We start from the raw sequence: 6,040 nt of genomic DNA on the forward strand, positions 1-6,040 counted from the left end.
TGTAATTCTTGAGTGTGTATGTCGAGAATAATCCTTCAGCTGACCCATAAACATCACAATAAAATTCACAGAGCTTTATTCTCCATTATGTCCAGCTGCAACACAGACTGGTGTATTTTTGTCCCAGTTTTAGGTGCTGTTTTGGGGGCATTTTGGCTAAAAATTAAATCGTTTAAAACCCACAGCAATGTTTGGAAACCCAAACTTGGTTGTTACAGTAAGTCAAATCCATCCCCTTTGACATCAAAGCATCCCCTTTGTCATCCATTGCTCAGAGATATTGTGACAGTCATTCAAAGTTGACAACCCATAGTATTTCCCAGTATCTAGGACGTGCACATATGGTATTCATTAACTTCAGTTTATGTTCTGCCTTTCCAGTAAGTGGCAATTTTGTAAATTGAATGGTCTGACTTTTGTGCAAATTTTTTTTCTCCAAATTCGGGGGTCGACTAAACAGAACGAGTTTGGACATTGAACGGTAGCCATTTTTACCTAATCTAAACCCTTCAGGCTTTTACCTTTTTGACTCACATGCGAAGCAAAAGTGAGTCTATGTACTCACCCGAGTCGTCCGTCCGTCCGTCCGTCCGGACGTCCGGAAAACTTTAACGTTGGATATTTCTTGGACACTATTCAGTCTATCAGTACCAAATTTGGCAAGATGGTGTATGATGACAAGGCCCCCAAAAACATACATAGCATCTTGACCTTGCTTCAAGGTCAAGGTCGCAGGGGCCATAAATGTTGCCTAAAAAACAGCTATTTTTCCCATTTTCTCTGAAGTTTTTGAGATTCAATACCTCACCTATATATGATATATAGGGCAAAGTAAGCCCCATCTTTTGATACCAGTTTGGTTTACCTTGCTTCAAGGTCAAGGTCACAGGAGCTCTTCAAAGTTGGATTGTATACATATTTTGAAGTGATCTTGACCCTGAACTATGGAAGATAACTGTTTCAAACTTAAAAATTATGTGGGGCACATGTTATGCTTTCATCATGAGACACATTTGGTCACATATGATCAAGGTCAAGGTCACTTTGACCCTTATGAAATGTGACCAAAATAAGGTAGTGAACCACTAAAAGTGACCATATCTCATGGTAGAAAGAGCCAATAAGCACCATTGTACTTCCTATGTCTTGAATTAACAGCTTTGTGTTGCATGACCTTGGATGACCTTGACCTTGGGTCAAGGTCACATGTATTTTGGTAGGAAAAATGTGTAAAGCAGTTCTTAGTGTATGATGTCATTGCTATGTTTAGTTATTTGACCTTGACCCTGAAGGTCAAGGTCATGTAAAGGTCAAGGTCAAGCATGTGAGTCGTATGGGCTTTGCCCTTCTTGTTGATTATTTTGAATGTCTGAGTATGTAAAAACATCCCCTTCAACCCCCAGGCTATCGATGACCTGAAGAAAGCATGCAGTTACAGCTAGGTTCAGGGCAATCCTCAGACACAAAAGCGTTGGTGTCATTGGTGACGCAAAAGTTAGATCATTTAACCTACAAATTTGCCACTTTGTGAACTGCACATGCATAAAATCAAGTTTATGTATGCTGAATATGAAGTTATCCAGTCAATTGGTGTAGAAGTTATAGCATTTCTGTCAGTTAACAGTATTTAAAATCTCTAAAGTAAAATCTGACATAAAATTATTCGAAAGTTTTGCTTAAAGTTAAACACCCAGACAATTTTTACGATACTCTCCTAAGCTTCTCCACTTCGTCTTGGAAATGAATTCGAATAAGGCAGTCAAAATAACTTAGTTTGGAGCACCCATCAATCAGAATAAGCATTAACTTTTGACACAGGAAATATCTTCTACCGAAAGCTCTCCTGGTTTTATTCTACATTTTTCCTGCATAATGGTATTATTAACAAATTTAATGATAAGTAAAATGATAAAGATTATACAAAAAACAAGCTAACGTCCTCGCATTTGTCCAGAATTATTCCATGTTTCACTTGGGAACAGAGGGATAATTGGTCTAAAGAATTTTTTTTAAAGGAGGGTTAGGGTAACCCTAACCCTTTTTGGACCATCTGGATTTAGCTTCATTCTACTCAGAAGAAATGTTTTAAACATGATTAACAAAATATTACTTTATGGATGTTTGCAAATTATAGAAACGTACGTGTGTCAACAGCGCAACACGTTTCTAAAGAGGACGATATAGAACGCTCATGGCCGGACCGTATCATGTTGGGGGGGGGGGGCGGGGTCCCAATTGTGTTAGGGTTAGGGGTTCATTAGTTGAGGGCGCTAGGGAGGTCTGGACGTTTTGAAATCTAGATGAGAATATGTGGAATCTAGCTGGCGCGTTCTCCGAGTATTTGTCATGACATTGGAGGAGATACATGTTAAGGCCGGGGGGGGGGGGGGGGGGGGGGTGACAGGAACCCCCCCTGGATCCGTCCTTGACGCTAGACAAAAAGGTATCTGTGTTGTAGCTTTTTTAAATTTTTTATCTCACCCTCATTTTTGAATGTTGCTTACACACACACACACACACACACACACACACACACACTTTTGATCCCATTCCATGTACTGCGAAGACTTTATTCAGGGTTTTAGCTAGTACTTAAACATCCAATTTCAAAGCACAAGTCTGAGCTGAGAATAGATATGCATAAATGTGTGAAATAATGGTGATTTGTGATCAAAACACTTCACAGGGAAGCTTGTTTATATGTCTTATGAATGTGTCTTCCATCGCCCTGGCAACATCAGAACTCCACACCAGCCTGCAAAAGTATAAACATAAAAGGTGACACAAATGAAACAAATGCAGCCCACAAAAATGCTTAATACTTCTTGACCTGTTGACCTAGTTAGTTAATATTTGGTGATTATTAACTATATCTTATGCATGACAAAGGTCAACACAGTGGCGAGTTCACAGGTCAAATGGAGGGGTAATTTGGAACACTTTTGAGTTTTGATCTAGCTGTAATCTTCTTTTTTCAGCACATTTTCAACACAAACAAAGGATTAAAACATTACGTCTCCAATGAGTTAACGTTACAAGATCGTAAGATTTTGTTGATCTTGTCCGAGTGGATTTTGTGTATACAAGTGTTATCTGATAGTTACCTTATTGCTTCATGTGTCATTAACGGTGTCACTGGTTGTCTGAGGGATGCATTGACTAAGATCTCATATGCTAGATGTCGAAAAACTACTCAAATTACCTGCCCTCGAAAGGGTGGTAACCAAGTTAAAAAAAAGACGCCATAGGAAATTAAGTAGCGTGGAAGGATGGGAGGGTATAAACTATGAGAATTGGGTAAGTATATTAATCAAATGAAAATTTATTATTGAAATTTTCATTTAAATTACATAGTTTATACCCTCCAAAACTAACAATCTTAAATTCTGTAATGCTTAAATCGGGTTAATTAGTGTACGGCTCCATATAAAACCTGAAACGGTTGAGTCTATCCCCGAATTCGGATTCTTTTTGGAAAGAGTCCAAAAGACAGACCATTTCACCTACAACATTGCAACTTTTGGTATTGGTCATACCTAAGCTGAAATTAATGTACAGCAAATATAAAGTGCGAAATGCCGTTAACGGTCTTGCAGGCAACTCAGTTAGCTATCCTGCCTATGCAACTGACTCACGAAGTCTCGCACACAGATAAACAAATGAGGGAAGGGGCACCAACCTGTGTCGTCTTCAACCAATAAACACACACACATACACACGCGCGCGCGCACTAAAGATGAATATTGCAAATGCATAATGCAGAAGAAGACAACTTAATCTGATTATCGCATCCAACGCTACATACCTTGTTCATATTCTGTTCTGCACTGTGGGCTGGTAAATGTCTTTAATTTTCCCATTGTACGTAGATATGCTTGCGGTAAAGAAAACACACCTGCAAGATAACAAAATCAGATAGCACGAGTAAATTAACGAGTATACAGCTCGCAAAACACAAGAACACACAGACTTTGTTTTATGCTAATCTGTTTGAAAATTCACATACGATTACGACTGTATGCCCTGGCATTTGTTATATTTCTGAGACCAGAGAAAGGGAAAAATATAATGTAATAGCTCAGAAACTATTCGGTGTGCTGTTGTTGGTTTCCTGCATTTGAATAATGCAAACCCACGTAGGCACATGTAAACGATTGTGCTCACTCTGACCTGGAAAAGCTGTTACGTAAAATAAGATCATCTCTGCCCTTAGACACATACAACAACAAAAACAGCCGGACTGCTTTGCGTGCACAACAATTTGTTTTTGTTTTTATTTAATTAAGAAAAAAATTTAAGAGAATTTTATTCCAGCTGAACAGAACTGCTTTCAAAATAAGGACTGGGCCTCTAACGGTATGTTACTCCTCATATTACAGACACCACATGTTTGTCTAGGTATATATATGGGTAAAATAAGACCATCTTTAACATGGGCACATACTTCTGACTTATTTCAGTGAAGAGTGGAGGATGTGTGATTCATTACCTAACAGACACTGGTGTTAACATGTGAAATTCATTAAGCCAAAGACTCCCACTATGCACAGCACACTACCAGGCTATCATACTTTTGGTATGCGTTCCGGTAGAAGGTTACCCTCATTTTGTTTAGTTAGAGAGATCTATGATAGCTGACATTTTGGTTCAAACGTCATGGAATGTATCTTTAAGCTCTTATAAGGAAAGTTTGTCTTGTCACAAACCATGCAAAAGCACATTCCTACCTCCCAATGTAAGACTTTCTTTAATCTGAGTATCTTCCATTTAATAGTACGGCAATTAAACAAGAAAAGTCACACTCTGCATAGCGACACAACTCGATGCAAGTCACACATTGCATAATAACTCTCTGCAATTTAACCTCACAATCTGCATGGAGATAAATACCCTGACATTTAGTGTTAACATTTTGTTTGCATGAAAAAAACACCTGTACCGTAAACTACCTTGTATTCGCCAATCCCCCGTATGCACTAATTTTGCTCAAAAGTAGGGGCTCGTGAAAAATCGTGCTATTTGATCACTGGTTATGAGAATGATAGTAGAATTTGTTAATGTGCAAAACATGTCTATACCCTCATGTTTCTCACTATGTGACACACTCGTTCGTGTGTGTGCAAGTGCAACGCCCGAATGGAACATGGAAACCTAAACAAAGCAATACCTGTGTGTCATAGTTTTAGAACAAATGCTCATGTCGCAAAAGAAAATGATGACTGAAGATCTGCTTCGCATATCTAGCGTTACGAGCAGCAGCGCTTGTGTCGGGACAAAAGTCATAAACTTGCACAATGAAACATCATAACTGCATTCAGTTCCGTGTTCCTGATCAAAGAGGGGGGAGGGGGGAAATGTATACATGTCAAACACAGCAACGTTTTATAAAAATTAAAAAAAAATAAAAAAAAACCACACGAGTCAGTTTACTTGATCTCTTTAAATCCCCCAAGGTCGACGTCGTCTCTCAAATATTTGTCCACTTTTGACATGGCTATCCAAAGACTGCAGTGGCCAATCTATGAACTCAGCGGTATGTCTGCATTGCAGCCTCTTGTCATTATTCACTCGGCGAATATCTCTGTATTTTGTGAAGAGGATTAAAAACAAAAAGAAACTGTCGGGTGTTTTTTTGCACCTTTGGATGTGGGGGTGGGTAATTACAAGGTACTATACGTATACCCTATATACCCTATACTGAGTTTGGTGACCCAAGGTAGGGGGTGGGCGTGTGCTCGATACTGGGCGTTTACAAGGAAGTTGACTGTAATTGTATATTTGAATTCAGCAGTTTGTTCAGCTCTATGTGTTTAAAAGTTTACCTTCATCATTTTGACATTCTCGTACTCAAATCACATCTCAGACAATGTTGTAGACTCCATTGATAGACGATGTGGTGCATGGGAGAACTGCAATCTGAAGAAAAGATTAAGAAAGAATACACAGAGGAAGAATAGTCACAACAACATTAGCAGCACCAACAGTCTATATGATTTTACTCAAAGAACATTTAATCATAAAATAAAGATCAGTGTCATGT

The 6,040-nt window shown here is 38.7% G+C and overlaps 1 long non-coding RNA gene across 2 annotated transcripts in view; it reads right to left on the minus strand.

Moving 5' to 3' along the window:
* Nucleotides 1-2,554: 2,554 nt before the first annotated feature.
* Nucleotides 2,555-6,040, minus strand: part of LOC138970293 (uncharacterized) — a 3,900-nt gene continuing 414 nt past the window's right edge. Inside the window, exons 2-3 of one of the 2 annotated variants that reach the window (XR_011456876.1) lie at nucleotides 5,823-5,916; nucleotides 2,555-2,755 (exon numbers count right to left, since the gene is read on the minus strand). This is a non-coding gene — a long non-coding RNA (uncharacterized lncRNA). Of the gene's footprint in view, nucleotides 2,756-5,822 lie in introns of both variants that reach the window. The other variant, XR_011456875.1, reaches the window with a different exon arrangement.

Source organism: Littorina saxatilis, linkage group LG7, assembly GCF_037325665.1.
Source record: "Littorina saxatilis isolate snail1 linkage group LG7, US_GU_Lsax_2.0, whole genome shotgun sequence".
Classification (NCBI taxonomy): domain Eukaryota; kingdom Metazoa; phylum Mollusca; class Gastropoda; order Littorinimorpha; family Littorinidae; genus Littorina; species Littorina saxatilis.